Source organism: Neovison vison, chromosome 5 (genome assembly GCF_020171115.1).
Source record: "Neovison vison isolate M4711 chromosome 5, ASM_NN_V1, whole genome shotgun sequence".
Classification (NCBI taxonomy): Eukaryota; Metazoa; Chordata; class Mammalia; order Carnivora; family Mustelidae; genus Neogale; species Neogale vison.
Genome location: NC_058095.1, coordinates 59,166,795 through 59,185,049, shown reverse-complemented (window position 1 = coordinate 59,185,049; position 18,255 = coordinate 59,166,795).

Here is an 18,255-nt window from a genome sequence, read left to right as displayed (position 1 = left end):
TTTATTTCTTTATTTTAGAGAGAGAGTGTGTGTGCCTGTGTAAGAGGATGGAGGGTCAGAGGGAGAGAATCTTTGAGCAGACTCCACCCTGAGTGCAGAGCCTGATGCAGGGACTAATCCTACAACTCATGAGATCATGACCTGAGCTGATACCAAGAGTCAGATGCTCAAACCAATGGAGCCACTCAGGTGCCCCAAAACAGTTATTTCTAGATTCATATAATTACAAATTGATTTTTCACTTGAAAGTCAGCCAGGACGCCCCAGAGTCACATGAGAGGTTGGGATGAGTTTTTGTTTTTAGAGTGTTTCATGGATCACAGTATACCTAGCTTCTCTTGACCTCACCCACCAAATACTAGTGGTACACAACAATCACTAATACAAACAAAAAGGTAAACCACAGTTTTCCAAAATATCCCACAGAAAGTCACTGCCCTGGGGAGAAATTCTTAAACATGTCCACCAGGAGATAAGTCCAAGAATATTCAGAGCTGCATTGTCATAATAGCAAAACATTGAAAATAACCCAAGTTGTCATCAAAAAGAGAATAAATGTAGGTCCTACAACATAGGGTTATCCAGCAGGTGATAAGGAATGAATATGAACTGTATCAAGATGGACACATTTACCGGACATGTCCTTGAACAAAAAAAAAAATAAGTCAAGGAAAGATACACACCATATAACATCAACTATTTAACACTTTGAAACATGCAAAACAATATTATACATTATTTAGAGATAAGTAAAGCCATGCATGGGAATGATAGTGATTTGGGGAATAGTGGCTATCTGGGGCAGTAGGCTGGTCCAGTTGGTTAAGTTTCCAACTTGGTTTCAGCTCAGGTTATGATCTCTCAGTTGTGGGATCGAGCCCTGTATTGGGCTCTGTGCTCAGCATGCTTCAGATTCTCTCTCCCTCTCCCTTGCACTCACTTCTTCTCAAATAAACAAATAAGGAAGAAGAAGAAGAAGAAGAAAAAGAAGAAGGAGAAGGAGAAGGAGAAGGAGAAGAAGAAGAGTGGCTATATCTTTTTTTTTTAAGATTTTATTTATTTACTTGACAGAGAGAGATCACAAGTAGGCAGAGAGGCAGGTAGAGAGAGAGAAAGGAGGAAGCAGGCTCCCCGCTGAGCAGAGAGCCCGATGCGGGACTCGATCCCAGGACCCTGAGATCATGACCTGAGCCGAAGGCAGTGGCCCAACCCACTGAGCCACCCAGGTGCCCCGAAGAGTGGCTATATCTTGGGGGTTAGGGAAGAGGAGGAGAATGAGATTAGGGAAGAAATATTCCTAATTATTATTCCTAATATTTTATATCATAAGCTGGGCAAGAGTGACATGGAAAGTCAATGGATACCTTACACTTTTTATGTCTAAAATGTTTTTAAACAAATAAAACCCCAAAACAGTGGCTCATGTAGTTTCTGCTGCCAGAGAAAACTGGTTTGAATCCTGGCTCTTTTACTTACAAGCTGCGTTATGTTGAGCAAATTTACTGGACTCTCCTAAAGGTTAGTTTGCTGTTCTGAAAAATGGGGATAGAAATGATAGAAATAGAAGCTACTACATAAGAATGCTATAGGATATTGCAACAAAATTGAAACATTTAAAGCTCTTAGCTTGTTTTCTTGTTCTAGAGCAAGGACACCTTTGTTCCAAAGAGGAATAACCTTCTTAAATATGCCTCATATAGTCTCTGTGATTTTTTTAAAAGATTTTATTTGACAGAGAGAGAGAAAGAGAGAGAGACATCACAAGCAGGCAGAGAGGCAGGCAGAGAGAGACGGGGAAGCAGACTCCTCGCTGAGCAGAGAGCCTGATATGGGGCTCGATCCCAAGACCCTGAGATCATGACCTGAGCCGAACGCAGAGGCCTAACTCACTGAGCACCCCAGGCCCCGCAGTGTCTGTGATTTTTAATAAACAATCTCATCCTACCTTCTGTCTGATTGGTGTCAGAAGACAGGTATCAGCCCTTAATGGAAACACTGAATAGATGTACTCTGGTTACTTGTCAAATAACTCTGTTGTCCAAATCCTATCAAAATCCTGTTTATGAAAACAGATATTTATGGAGGACTGCCCGAAGGACATGCTCTTCATCTGTTCTCTAGAAATGATAAATTTTACCCTTGGATCTACTCCCCCCATCTGAGAGCTGCGTATCTGAATGGCATCATTCTGTCTGTTGTCAAATTGACTGGGCAGAATTAAACTTTGCTGTTCTGATATTGGCTTGCACTGAAGGATACTGCAAGACGCAGCCAGGCAAACTTTGCTCTTGCATTTATTGCTGGGCTGGAGTCCAGGATGTTATTCTTTGAACCAAAAAGTGTTTTCTTTATGAAGACCCAAGGGAGAAATTTTTCTTAGGTCAGCAAGATGAGAGCGATAGACAACGGGTTTGTCCTTATCTGATGGAGGATCTGGATGTTTAAACGGAGCATGTTTCCCTACTTGCTTTAGTCTCCAGAAAACACTCAGCCCCATCTGTGGCTCACCTCTCGTCCCTCTATAAAACAATGTGGCACACATTCCTGAAACGTAGGTAGGTTTACCCTTGGACTGTTGTTTTGACCCACATTATCTCTTTGTCCCAGGATTTTCAGTGATTTATTTTCCATGTATTTTTGGAAGCTGCCTCTTGTTTATGAAACAAGGTAAGGAAAGTGAAAATGGAAAAAAATGAGGATAGAATCAAGGAAAGTGGGGTATCAATAAGGAATAAATCCAGTAGGTAAAACTGTGTCTTGTTTATTACTTTTGCATTTCCCAGAGCCCCTTGTATTAAACTTTACAGCTAGTATATGGTTAGTAACTGTTTGTGGCAGAAAAAAAAAAAAAAGGAAAGAAAGAAAGAAAAGGAAAAAAAAAGAAAAGATAAGATCTATCAGAATATTCCTTTTCCTGCTTGTGCAGAGCCATACATTTGGGCTAGACACAGGGGAGGCTTGATGAGACACAGAGAAGCAAAAGAGAATAATTTTGTATCTTTTGAGTGATGCCTGACATTTCCTGAAGCCATATCCTAGCCAGTTTTCAGGCTCCCTAGAATTCATCTACCTTCTGAAAACATCTCCAATTACAGACAAACACGTCTCTCTCCTGGGAACTCCTTCAGAACCTAACACCTCTAGGAACACATTTAAAATTTATTTAAAATAAAATTAAATCTTGTTTTATGACAACTTAGCTTGAGATAGAAAGATGATGGATGATGGATAAGAAACAAAGGAAGGATGGAAGGAAGGAAGGAAAGAAGGGAAGGAAGAAAGAAACCTGAAAGAGAAAAAACCATGTTTATGGATATTTGTTTGTATTCATAAGCATATTCATAATCATATGTTAGTTTAATAATCATTTTTATTTTTTCTTTTTCAAAGATTTTATTCATTAATTTGACAGACAGAGAGATCACAAGTAGGCAGAGAGGCAGGCAGAGAGAGAGGGAGGAAGCAGGCTCCCCGCTGAGCAAAGAGCCCGATGCAGGGTTCGATCCCAGGAACCTGAGATCATGACCTGAGCTGAAGGCAGAGACTTAACCCACGGAGCCACCCAGGCACCCCCAATAATCATTTTTAAACAGGTAAATGAAAATCTACTTCATTGACTCTTTTGACAAACTTGCCTTAGAATTCTGTTCACATGCAACAATATGGATGACTTTCAAATGTGTTATGATTCGGGAAAAGAAGCCGGACTGAAAAGGCTACAGACCTTTGATTCCATTTGTATAACTTTCCAGCAAAAGCAAAGCCCCACGGGTGGAAGGGCTGGGAGTGAGGTTGTCGCCGAGCGGAATTGGGGGGGTAAGGGAACTCTTGGATATTATTGTGTGGGGCTGGTCACATAACTCTACGAGGTTGTCAAAACACTCAGAACTGCACAGTCCAAAGTGTGGATTTTACTATTTGTGAGTTATGCATAAATTTAAAATAATGAGGAAAAACTTTGTTCAGGATCGGCTGAAAGTACTAAGGAGATTTTCCATTGATATTTACCATGTCAGTTAACCGGGTTTCTAGACCATCTGCTCCTCTTGGTGCTCAGAGTAGACTGATAATCAATTATGACATTTTTATTTCACTCTGAAGCAAGACAGGGGCTCGTGGAGAATTTTCAACAGAACACCCCAGGCAGCCACCCACGATCTTTTGGAACCGGCGTGAGATAAAACCTATTTGCTGCCTGAGAACCCTGTCATTCCAAACAAGTACTATCATGTGCTTAGCTATACCTACTCTAAGCGCAGTTAACACTTACAATGTTAACTTACCTTCGGGTGACTAAGGTCATCTCTTGTATCTTCATTTAGTGCATACGTAATTTTCAAAAGGCAAGTGTAAATTTCAGCACGGGATCCCATTTTATAAGCTACATCCAGACTCATCATTTTCAGACAGGATGCCTCTAGCCACAAAAGTAGATCACATGATCTCCGGATGTGACCGTGACATGAGGAAGGAGATCAGGGGGCAGATCACCTGGGTGTGACAGCCTGCTGGACGCTTCACAACGGTGGTAACAGAGAATGTGAAGATGGACAGGAAGTATTAAAAGGACAAATTATAATAGACCTAATTTGAGGCTGGATACCATGCTTTACATAGAGTAGTAAGCCACAGAAATAAATTCCCTGCCCCTGGCTCTGATAATCCAATGGAAGTGATTGACATTAAGGAACCATCAGTATAAATAAACAGATTTTGTATGTGCTGTGAAGGAAAGATACACTGACAATGGGACCGATACAGCAGAATTAAATGAGACAGGTGGGGAGAGCCCAGCAGAGTTCTTTTTAAGACGTGAGTAATGATCTTTTTTTTTTTTAAGGTTTTATTTACTTGACAAAGAGAGGCACAGAGAGAGAGGGAGGACAAGCAGGGGGAGAGGGAGAGGGAGAAGCAGGCTTCCTACTAAGCAAGGAGCCCGATGCAGGGCTTGATCTAGGACCCTGGGATCGTGCCCTGAGCTAAAGGCAGACACTTAACAACTGAGCCAGCCAGGCACCCCAAGATGTGGTTAATAATCTGAAGGCTGTGGCAAACAGAGGCATCAACCAAGTGGTATGGGTGAGGACATGCCAGGCAGAGAAGACTGTGCTCAGATCTCGAAGTAGGGAGAAGTATAGAGCTCTGGCTTAATGGAAGACCACCGGTGTTACAGGAAAACATCATCTTAGGAATAGGGTGATGCAAACTCAAGCAGGAGTTGTGGGCATCAACCAGGTCACATGGGCTCCCTTAGTACACTCAGAGGATTTTAAGTCTATCCTAAGAACACTGGAAAGCCACAAAATCAAGGTGGATCATCTCTAATATTCCAGGCTAATATCCATGACAAAACTTCAAGAAGAAAAAAAAAATCTGATGTACTCGCTCTAAGATAAAATAGAATTAAAAACTTACCAGCATGAGCTTACATCATATTTTACACCTACCATATGGGCATCATTTGTCACAATGTGTCAATAAGGTATTTACATGTGTCTTTTCTGCTGGACCAAGAGCTTCTGGCAATTAGCAACTACATCTTATAAATTACTATGTCTTCAGGATCTGAAGCTTAGTAGGTCCTCAATAAATATTTGTTGAATTAAAATAAATAAAATAAACAAAGTGTTTAAGCATGCAAATATATAGCATTCCGAAGCCAATTTCATGTATTAATTCCCTGGTATGTCCAAAAGTAACTAAGAAATGCAAAGTTACAGGTGGATCTGCTTAAGGATACAATAGGCTTTGGGGAGCTGTCAATAATATATGCTGATCAGAATTACTCTGAGAATCTTCTGTCATGGTTCCAGCAATGTGGGGAAAAAAACCAAAAGACAACATGGAGATAAAACGACAGGTTACAAAGCATTATTTTTGGAATTCGTTCAAAACCAAGACAAACACAGCCAGAAGACAAGAACAGCCAGCTCGTGATAAAATTTCTCCTCAATGGACCAAGTCAGGAAAGGGAGTGACAGCCCAACAGCAAAGAATGAATCAAGCCAAACTTCCAAAATAGGGAAAAGTGTGTGATGCAATGACTAAATTTTAGTGATCCCTCAAACTTAAGCATTAGTGGAAAGCAAAATGAGATAGATGTAGTAAAAGGAAGAAGTTACTGGCAAGGTAACAGTTACAGGTTGAACAGTGTCTCCATAAAATTCACATTTTGAATCCTGATCTCCAAATGTAACCTTATTTGGAAATACAGTCTTAGCAGTGTTAGTCAAGTTAAAATGAGGTCATCCACATGGTCCCTAATCCATTATGGCTGGGATCCCTTATAAAAAGGGGAAACTTAGATGCAGGGACACCCACAGAAGGAAGATGCCAAGTGAAGAGACAGAGAGAGAAGAGGGTCATCTATATGCCAAGGAGATAAAGGTGGAGCAGATCCTCCCCCCAGAGCCCTCAGAAGGAGTCAACCCTGCCAACAACTTGCTCTTGAACTTCCAGCATCCAAAACTGTGAGAAAATGGATTTCTGTTATTTATGTTCCCCAGTCTGTAGTAATTGGTTAAGACAGCCCTAGTAAAGTAATATGGTAATCAACCTGAAAAATCCTCATTTAATAGAGGATTCAAAAAGTAAAGGGGGAGAAAGGTAGTTGCATGAGTAGATCAAGGGGATAAAAGAGGTCTCCTTGGGCTCGTGTTTGCATGAGGTAAGCTTTTCTGATAGAAACTCACTTACCGGGGCGCCTGGGTGGCTCAGTGGGTTAAGTTGCTGCCTTCCGCTCAGGTCATGATCTCAGGGTCCTGGGATCGAGCCCCGCATCGGGCTCTCTGCTCAGCAGGGAGCCTGCTTCCTCCTCTCTCTCTGCCTGCCTCTCTGCCTGCTTGTCATCTCTCTCTGTCAAGTAAATAAAATCTTAAAAAAAAAAAAATTCCCTTAAAAAAAAAAGAAAGAAAGAAACTCACTTACCAGAAACTACACAAGGTTGGAGCCTCAAACGAGACCATAAACTAGTGACAAGGAATGATAATAATAGGTCTTAACATGTGCCAGGCACAGTATCATGCATTTTACGTGAGTTATATGCCTCGATCCTTACAACTATCCTGAAAGTATGTTGAATTCACTTACAGATGAAAATACTGATTCTCAGAGAAGTTTGGTTTCCTTGCCTAAGGTCAGACAGCACTAAGAGACAGCAAAGATTCCCCTTCTGGCTCTGGCAGGGTAAGGAGGATAGTAACCATTGTGAAGATACCAAGACCCTTCTCCATCACGAGGACAAGTTCTCCAGAGGGAAAGACACTACCAGAGCCTCATACCACTCAAAGGAAAGACATAGTTCCAATTCCAGGCCTCTGTAGTTTTCCTCTCTCACCTAACAGGTAAAAATAAAAGCTAAGGCAAATTTTTAAAGATCACAACCCAGGACACAGACCCACTGAAAACTGAGATTTACTCTTGAGATTCTAGAATGCTCTCTTATTGCTTAACGTCACATCAGCAAACCTCCAATATAATAACATTTTACAGCTAAAAGATTTGCAAGGTACAGACTCTATTTCAGGACGAGTTCTTAGGGAAGCCCAAGGACAAAAGAGTTGATAAAAATAAAATAAATAGAGGAATATAAGGCTTCTGGTACCTGTAGTTATAAACCAACTCCCAGCCAAGTTAACATAAAACCCCACACTTAAGGCTTATTTACTCAGTCCTGATTAACTGATTTATCATTTCTGTCTCCCAACAAAAAGGACAAGAAGTCATGTTACAAGACAATAAAAAATACAGTTGAATAAATTAAATTTTTAATAAACTAAAAATACAATATGAAATAGCATGAGAACTAGACACAGATAGGACACAGATTTTGGAATTGTCACGTAGTGAATTTTTTTGAAAAGATTAAATTTATTTACTTATTTGAGAGGCAAAGGGAGAGAGAGCGTGTGCATGCATAAGTTGGGGGAGGGGGAGGGGGAAGGGTAAAGAGAGAGGGAGAGGCAGACTTCCTGCTGAGCAGGGAGCTCAATGCAGGACTGGATCCCAGGACCCAGAGATCATGACCTGAGCTGAAGGCAGATGCTTAACCCACTGAGTCACCCAGGCACCTCTCACCTAGGGAATTAAAAATAACTATGATTAAGGACACCTTGGTGGCTCAGTGGGTTAAGCATCTGACTTTTTTTTTTTTTTTTTTTTTTTGGTTTCTATTCTTTTTTTTTTTCCCAATTTTGATATCAACTCAGGTCTTGATCTTAGGGTTGTGAGATCAAACCCCGCATTGGGCTCCACACTGGATGTGGAGCCTACTTTAAAAGATAATAATAAAAAAATTTTTAAAAATAAAATAACTGTGGTTAGTATGTTAAAGATTTAGTGGAAATGATCAACAATCTGGAGGAACAGATAGGTAATGTGATTAAGAGAGGTGTAACCTTAAGAAAGAACCAAAAAATGCTGGAAAGCAAAAACTCTGTAGCAGAAATGAAAAATGTCTTTGATAGGCTCATCAATAAAATTATTTCCTCTTATATGGCTGAGGAGAGAATCATCAACCAGAAGAGAGACCTGGAGAAACTTCCCAAACTAAGATGCAAGATTAAAAAAGATGGAAAACAAAACAAAACAGAATGTCCAAGAATCATCAAAAAGTGTAACATGCAGGCAATTAGAATTCTAAAAGGAAAAGAAAGAACAAAGCAGAAGAAATATTTGAAATAACAATAACCAAGAACTTTTGAAAATTAATGACAGACACCAAACCATACATCCATGAAGGTATGTATGGTTTGCAAGATGAATACCAAGAAATCTGCATTTAGGCAAATTGTCTTCAAACTTCAGAAAACCAAAAGCAAAAAGAAAAACTTTAAAGCATACAGATCTACATTAAGAAAGGAAAGGGAGGGCACCTGGGTGGCTCAGTCGTTAAGCATCTGCCTTTGGCTCAGGTCATGATCCCAGGTCCTGGGATCGAGCCCTGGATCGGGCTCCCTTCTCGGCGGGAGGCATGTTTCTCCCTCTTTCACTCCTCCTGCTTGTGTTCCCTCTCTCACTGTGTCTCTCTCTGTCAAATAAATAAATAACATCTTTAAAAGAAAAAGAAAGAAAGGAAGGAAGGAAGAGAATTGGAGAAGGAATAATTGAAGGTAGAGTAAAATGTCATATATTTCTTATGCTTCATTTATCAAAAAGATCACTGTTTGAAGTAACAATAACAAATAAATTAGGGCATATGGTTAAATGGACTGAATGACAGTAATACCATAACAGATGGGAGGGAGAAATTGGGAATACTCTGTTATATTACAAGTGGTATAATGTTATTCAAAGGTGGATTTAGATTACTTAAATATATATATCCCAAACCTTAGGGCAACTGCTATCTTTCCAATAAGTATAATTGGTATTCTATGACAAAATTGCATCATATAAAATGCTCCGTTATAACAAGAGAAGGCAAAAAATTTTTAGGAGGGAGAAAGCATAAAAATAATTATGTACCACAACCCTGTGGGATTTATTGTAGGTATGCAATGCTGGTATGACTTTTGAAAATCAATTGATATAATGCAACACTTCAACAAACTAAAGAAAAAAAATCACAAAATATCAACTATTTCAGAAAATATTTTGACAAAGCCACAAACCCATTCATGATTAAAAAAAAAAAAAAACTCTCAGAAAACTAGGAATATAAGGAAACTAATTTGACCAAAATACTCTACAAAAAGTACACAGCAAACATCAAAATGGCAAGAAACTGGAAGCTTCTCCCTTACAATAAATACAAAGCAAGGATGCTCCCCTCTTATGACTCCTATTCAACATGATACCAGAGGTACAAGCCAGTGCAGGAAAAAGAGATAAGAAAAGGAAATAAAGATTGTATAAACTGAGTAAGAAGAGTGACTGCCTTTGTTCACAGGAGATATGATGGCCTATGTCAAAAATCCCAAAAAATCAGCAAGGTCATGGGATAAAATGCTAATATACAAAAGTCGATTGCTTTCCTACATAACACCAACAAACAAGTGCCATTTGAAATTAGAATTGCAATACTATTTACAATAGCACTGGAAAAAAAAGAAATATTTAGATATGAATCTAAGAAAATGTGTGCAAGAAGCATATATGGAGTAGTGCCTGGGTGGCTCAGTCAGTTATGCACCTGACTTCCGCTCAGGTCATGATCCCAGGGTCTTGGGATCGAACCCTGCATCAGGGGCTCAGTGGGGAGCCTTCTTCTCCCTCTCCTACTCCCCACCCTGCTTATGCTGTCTCTCTCAGTGTTAAGTAAATAAATAAAATCTTAATAATAAAAAAGAAACATATGTTGAAACAACAAAATGCTGATGAAAGAAATTAAGGATCTAAATAAATGGAGAGATATTCCATGTTCATGGATTGGAAGACTCGATTTCATTAAGATGTCAGATTCTCCCCAGCTTGACCTATGGATTCAGTGCAAACCCAATCAAGATCCCCAAGTTTATGTCCATTATTGTAGTATTGGGAATGAAGACACAGGCAAGTATTTCAGGACCAAAAAAGAGGATTAAGATTTATTGCTAATACTGCCCATGATAGTAATTAATTTACACAGCATTAAACCGATCATAAAATGCTCATAACCATCATGTGATGGAAACTCATACTCTCTCCAGCAAAACTTTTGACTTGACCAATCCTCCAGAGCTTCTGTGGTCAAGACCAAAAATTTTCTCCACTCCCATGGTCAATTCCTCAACTTACTTGTATGGTATTGGTGGCAATATTGGACATAGCTTTATCATTCCCTTCTCCTTAAAGCACTCCTTCTCTTGGTTTCTAGAACACCTCACTGGTTAGTCTTCTTAATCTCCTTTGCTACTTCTTCCTCTGCTCTCTGATCTTTCCATATTGGAGATTTCCAGGGTTCAGTTCTTCATCCTTTACTCTTCTGCAGTGGTACCCACTCCCTTATTGGGCTCTTGGAGCTCCAAAGCTATAAACATGCATCTATATTGGATTCCAAATTTATATCTCCAGCCAAGACTCCTCTTTTAAACCCCAAACCCCAGAACATATATTTAACTGCATCCTCAACCTCCCCACTTGTACATCTAATAGATATTTCAAATTTAACTTGTCCTACACTCGTTTGCTGATCTTCCCTTCAAAACCTGCTTTATCCACAAGTTGATTACCTGTCTCAATATAAGGTAACTACATCCTTCCAATTTTTTAGGCCAAGAAGTTGGGGTTGTCCCTGATGTGACTCTCAGAATTTCAGTATCCCATCCTTTTGCCTGTAATGTTCTAACCCAAGAGTGTTCTTCCTTCAAGTTCTTGTTCATATCACCTTTTCCATGAGCCTACACTGACTAGCCCTGGGTAATATTACAGTCAGGCTCAAACACCTCCCCTAACACTCTCCATCCCTCTTGTGTTTTTGTTCTCTTTCTCAAGGCACTTATTAACTTTCATTGCATACAACTTACTCATTGAACTATTTTCACAGTTTGTCTCTGCTAGGCAGAGATTTTCATCCCTCTTATTCACTAATATATCCCAAGCATATAATTCAACAACCCGTACCTAGGAAACATGCCACAAATCATTATGAACGTTAAGTGAATATAATTCTTTCTGCTTCACAAAGGAGGTCATAATCTATGGTCTGGCTGATAAATGATGAATTTTGAGTCTCAGATATGCCTGATTTCCAAATCTTCGTGTTTTCTATCATTGCATTTTTTTTCCCTCCTCTCTTTAGATTCAGTACACCAAAACTGCCTACATGACTAGATCACTCGAGGAACATTTTATAAAATACTAGACCCCACTCTGAGTTTCATTCAGTCAGAGGGGAGGTCCATGTGTCCACTGTTGTACATTCTATTTCCTGAGGTGGGCTGGTTTCACTTCCAGAATTCTTAAAGAATTTGAAGGGCATATCTTGGAATTATTAATAGAGCTTATTAGTAGAGCAGGTTATATGACATTATAAACCAGCTGCCCCGCATTCTTTAATTGTAGCCCTCGACCGGCAAGGACGACAAGAAGCCCCGGTATGGTGTTAATGCTTCTTCTCTTTATTTCCACAAGTCTACACACTTATATACGTTTACATGACCAATCAGTGAGCAGGGTGACCAATAAGGGGCCAAACAATGGGGAGAGCCAATGAGAGTCCTGTTACTATGCTGATTAAATTTGAAACAGCCAATGACTATGTCCTCCTTTAGGCGGGCTTCACCAGAAAGTTCGTTGTTTACTTGCGGCTTATTTTGCTGGCAGTGAGCCAAGCGCCATCTTGTAATGGCGGGGACTTTCCCTGCCGGAGGCGGTCCCCGACATTCAATTTATAAAATAGATGTTCCCCCCTTTGAACACCAAAGTCTTTTTTAAGTGAGTCATTTCAGATCCAAATCTTTCTGAAACATAAAGCCATTAAAAAAAAAAAAAAAGTGTGCTCCATGAATGTTAGCTTGTTTTTCTGTATATTTTCCACATCCCTGGAATGCCCCCATGTATCTGGACAATTCTCACTTATCCATCATGATACAGTCCCAGTAGTCCCTTTTACGGGGATCTTTTTCCAATTCCCTCCCCAGTTTTCTTTTTGGAGTGAGGCTTGCCCCTCACACTACTCCTGTGGCATTTCCGTGCCTCTTTATTGAAAAAGCGTGTTGTAGTCAGTGATCAACTGATCTTGCTTTACTGCTATGGTAATAGTAATAAGAACTGTTTTTATTTCAAAAAGGGAAACCCACCGCTAATTGATTTAAGAAAGAGAGAGAGAGAGAGAATTGATGGGCTTGTGTAATTGCAAAATTCATGGGTGTATCTGTCAACCTTGGGATGTTGGTGCTCGAATGATGCCTTCAGAAATCTGACTTCAATCCAGGAACAGGCAGCAAGGATGGCCCTCAGAATCCCCAGGCTTCCATGCTGCCTTTTAGGCACAGTGGCAGAAGGGGAATGCCCCTGTCCCAAGAGTCCTAACAAAAAGTTCTAGGACTAACTCTCCCTGGGATGGACTTGGGTCCTGTTCCTTCCATGAACCAACCACTGTGGCTTGGAAAAAGTGAAGACGTACTTTGATGGGTCAGGTCTTGCTCTCTTGTCCAGCCCTTGGAGCAAGGGCGTGGAATCAGTCCCTTCCCCCAATCTTTCTGGGAGAGAATGGGAGGGGATGTCCTTCAAGAAGAAATCAAAGTGTAAAAAAAAAAAAAAACACTGGATGCCCAGTTTTCTGGGTGTGGGCTATGTAACTACACAGAATATAGCCCCTGAGACAGGAGTGTTTTTTGGGGGGGGGTTTTGTTTTTGTTTTTGTTTTGTTTTGTTTTTGGTCACAGAGATACAATGCTCAGCTCTGAAAATGACTATTGGTTAAAAAAAAAAAAAAAATAACTATCGAGCTTTAATTAGGTATCCCGCGAGACCAAGCCCGGGATGTTGCAGGATGACAAAGGCAACAGCAGGGGAAGTGGAAATGTCACCCTCGTTAGTGGGGTTATTCACAGGAGGAAGGGCGCACCCAGGGCCCTGGGGAGTGTCAGAGGGCAGGTTCCTGCCAGGAAGCTGAAGTGAGTGTCAGAGACAGCAGCTGCAGGGCCTTGGGGGAGCGGGGAGGGGTCAGACCGAATAAGGCAGAGGGAAGAAAGACCTCTCCCCTGGGGGATCCTCAGGACTGTTTCCCAAGGTGATCTTGAAATGTGCATGTTGTGGTCATTGCTTATTTATTTCCCATTAATATAAATGGACTCTTATTACGGGCAACTTCTAACTACCACAGACTTGAGCTCTGACCAAGCAGAGGGCAGATGAAGGTGCTTTCTGAAATGCAGGTGCCTTCCTTCCCCAAAACCTTGCCAACCAGCCCACGCTGCAGAGGGCGAGCCGGCTGTCCTCACGCCTCCCCACCATGCTGCCCGTCGCAGCAAACCAAAGGACTGACTGGCCACAAAGCCACCAGATGTCCTCATGAGGAAGATGTGGACCACAGCAAGAAGAAGGGAGACTGGGCCCAAGTCCCAACGTGAGGTCCCTGCTCTGTCACTAACCAGCCATGGGATCTGGGGCAAGTCAGCCAAGCCTCATTCTGTTTCCCAGTGTGTTAAGACATCAAAACAAAAGCAAAACCTGGAGGATTCTGCAATTTCTAAAATCCCTGCCATGGGATTAATAAAAATTGCAATCACTGAATAAAAGCTTTTGTCACCAGGACTGGATCCGGATCTATTGGGTGATAAGGGTCTCCTAGATATAAGGAACACTGTCCAATTCTGGCTTAGTTAAGCTCAAGGGATATTGAGTTATAAAGGACTGAAGGGAGTCTGGAAAGTCAGGCTTGAGAATGGCAGAAGCCATGCAGATCCAGAGGCAAGGGTCCAGGATCACACTTGTCCTGGATACAAGCTGTTTTCAGGAGTCCTGTCTCTTTGCAAGGGGGGAACCCCCTTCTTTCCCTAGATTGGGTCATAGGATGGCTAAACACCTATGACTTCTCCATCAGACTGCATTTAACAAGCATTCCATTCCCATCCTTGGGAATGGAAACAGATGCCCAGCATCCAGAAAACATTAAGGAAAGAGGGGAGACAAAAACTGCTATTCTTTAAGGAAACCCTCTTCTTCCACAAGTCTAGAATCCCAACAGCCCTGGACCACATGTGCATCCAAAGAGAATGTCCAAGGTCACAGAGCGGTATCAGCCCCAGACGATAACTCTGGGTCCCCACGGCTCTCCGCAGCTTTCCATAAAGACCAAGAATCCCTTGATCATGAATCCTCCCCAAACCAAGGAACTTAAAAGGAGTTTTCCACAATGTTAATGGCTTAGCCAAGCAGACCTCGCCGGTAATGCTGTGTTGGCATGTGGTCTACCAAATTGCATTGACAAATAAGACATGAAAATGGTGGTCTCTGTCCACGGGGGATTTGCAGAAGGGGTGATGGGTATAAGATGAGGGACTCAAATCGGAGTCCTTACTTGGGGTGCGGGCGTGTGTGGGAAGGAGAAGGGGCTGTCTTTTGCTTCTTTTGCTAACCACTCTATTATTTTGCCATTCCTGTCGCTGCTCCATGTTCTCCATCCCCCCAAATTTTCTCACTCCCAAACCACACCCCCCAACACACACACACATACATACACACCTTCACCCTCCATAGTGTCTTTCAGCCTCTCTGTTTGAACCCAGCTTCTGTCCCTGAGACCAAGCCAAGGACCTGCCTCTCTGGGTTGATGAGAACAGGCTCTCTCCTCCTCCCTCTCTCCACCCCCTCTGGTCTCCGAGGCTGCCCATAGCCCCTGCAGGTTAAGCAGAGAGGAGATTAGAAATTATCTAAATCACAACAATTCCCTGGCAGCTTTTGTATGATTACAGGCTCTGGTGAACTAAACTGTCCAGCTGGGTAATTGAAGGAAACATATTTATTGAAATTCACATGCTTACGGTTATACTTAGCCCCTGGATATCAATGATGCTGACCTGAAGAGAATAAAAAGGCCCTTGCCGCTTTCCAAGGAAGCATTCCGTACGGGCCCACTGGGGTTTAACTCTCTGTGGCACGAGAGAGCTTTGATTTTTCCCCCCGCTCCTGGTGTCTCTCGGCTGCCGCCAGCTGTCAGCCGGGCTGCGGGGGCTCAGGCAGGATATGAAAATGGGACCCGCCAGGGCTGACATTCCCCCTTCACAAAAGGCTTTGCCCAAAAGGGGTCAGCACCATGGCCTTACTGTTCAGATTTCATTTTATGCTCAGAAAGAGGAGGCTTTGATCAGCTGGTGGGTTCCCTCGGAGTGACAGCTGCAGTCAGGAGCAGATGGGTCTCTCGGATCAGCACCTCGTGCACAAGAGCCAGCCCGTGCAAGGTCACCCTGGACTCTACGTGGCTCCATTGAGACCAGCTGGAAACACAGGAAGCCCGGGCAAAGCACGGTATGCCTTACATACAGATGGGCTTTCTTTCCAGTGGGAAGCGGGGCTCCCGGTGACATGGCTCCTACTGACTTCCAGAAACACAGAGAGCTGAGCTCCTCAGAACCTTTCTTACTGCCAGATGTTGGAATCCTTTTCCTAAACCCCCATGATGGAATCCAGGGGGTTTAATCCTGTTTCAGTGCAGAGATCACCTGTAATCACTGAGCACTTCTCTTGGTCCTCTCCCCCTGTAAAGCCACACCTTGAGTTTACCAGGAAAGGATGTCCAGCAAAGGCCCAGGTAGGGGCCATCTAGCATTCCTGCTATTGGTCACTGGTAAGAAGATCTATTCTCACCAGATCCACCTGGCTGGTCCCTATGACACATGAAGGCAGAAACCAGCCTGAATAGACAATTGTTAAAGCCGTTGGCCCCCAGGCCAGCAGCTCAGAGGGAAGGAAGGGGGCAAGTCCTAACTACCAGAAGCATATTTTGGCAAGGTTGATGTAGGTCCTATCCCCCAGATTTGGAGCTGTTTTTCCTTGGAGATCCCGTCTAATATTCATATCTTCTTGTTGTAGGGTTTTAAAGATTTTATTTGGAGCCTTGTGTGGGACTTGATCTCACCACCCTGAGATCATGACCTGAGCAGAAACCAAGAGTCTGAGGCTTAACCCACTGAGCCATCCAGGTGACCCCTGTTGTAGGATTTTAAAGCATCTCAAGGCATATGACAGCACCTCTCTAAGAACCCTGCAAAACCCAGAAGGATCCAGAATCTTGGCCCTGAGAGTATTTGAGGGATCCATGCATAATCTCCAACAGCGAGCGACAGACGACAGGACAAAAGCAAAGGACTCAAGTCCTACTTATTAGGGGAGCAGTGAAAGCAAGTACTATGACGTCAGAAGAAATGCAGGTTAAAATCACCAGATAGCCCGTCTGTACATACGGAAATGCAGAATTGTCTTGAGCAGCAGTAGGATCTAACCCAAAGGAAAAAGAGAAGCGAAATACTAGCCAAGGGAGGCTTGATTTCAGGCCCCTACCCCTTCGTGGGAGCCCAGGGCCTGAACGGTCCCCAAAGGGAAGCACAAGCCCGTGAGTAGAGTTTAGGGCATTCACAGATCACTATTTGCAATTTTAACTAAACCTGTTCATCGGGCCTCGGAACTGGGAATAAAGTTCACACTTGCATTCCCCGCCACAAAAGGGTTTGCAAAGTAAAATGGATTGCATAAATCCTATTTAAGGGAATTAGTAGAACAAACTGATTTTAAGGACTTTAGCACATTAATCGTTGGAATAAAGATGGATACAACCAATTAACGATGGGTTTCGGAGAGTTTCCAAAGTGGTCCTCCAGGGCCTCCACTCAGAAAACACTTCGTCAGCAGTTAATGTCCTGTGTCTGGAATCCAGCATAAGATGTTAAGGGTTTAAGGGCACCTGGGTGGCTCAGTGGGTTAAGGCCTCTGCCTTTGGCTCAGATCATGATCCTGGGGTCCTGGGATCAAGCCCCACATTGGGGTCTCTGTTTTGCGGAGAGCCTGCTTCCTCCTCTCTCTCTGCCTGCCTCTCTGCCTACTTGTGATCTCTGTCTGTCAAATAAATAAATAAATAAATAAATAAATAATCTTTTTTTTTTTTTTTAGATTTTATTTCTTTGACACACAGAGAGAGAGAGAGAGAGATATCACAAATAGGCAGAGAGGCAGAAACAGGCTCCCCGCCGAGCAGAGAGCCTGATATGGGGCTCAATCCCAGGACCTTGAGATCATGACCTGAGCCAAAGGCATGAGGCTTTAACCCACTGAGCCACTCAGGCACCCCAATAAATAAAAAATCTTAAAAAAAAAAAAAAAAAAAAGCTAAGGGTTTTGTTTTTCGTTGGCTTACTGGTTTTGTCTTGTTTTCCTAGTAACTCGGGGGCGCCCAGGTGGTTCAGTAGGTTAAGGGACAGACTCCTTGTTTCAGCTCAAGTAGTGATCTCAGGTTCTCTCCTCTCTTTCTGCACAGTGGTGGAAGCCTTCCCCTTCACCAACAAATCAGTGTTTTGCTCTGATTACCTCTCACTCGTCCCACATTCCCAGGGATCTCACAGAATCCCTCTAGGACGCCATGTATCTCACCTTAAACCTTCACCCCATCTTCTCCCCAAACACCCCGAAGTACCCAAAGAGAGATGCTCTACGCTGACCCTTCAGACACAATGTACTCTGAACTAGATCCATTCTCTGCTCACAAACACTGCCTCGCCATGCCGGCTGGCACGGTGTCCAAATGGCAGTGAGACACTAAATGCTGGAATTTAAAATATGCATGCCCCATCCACATAGAGAAACACACGCATGTGTGTGCAGAAAGGGGGCACAAGGATG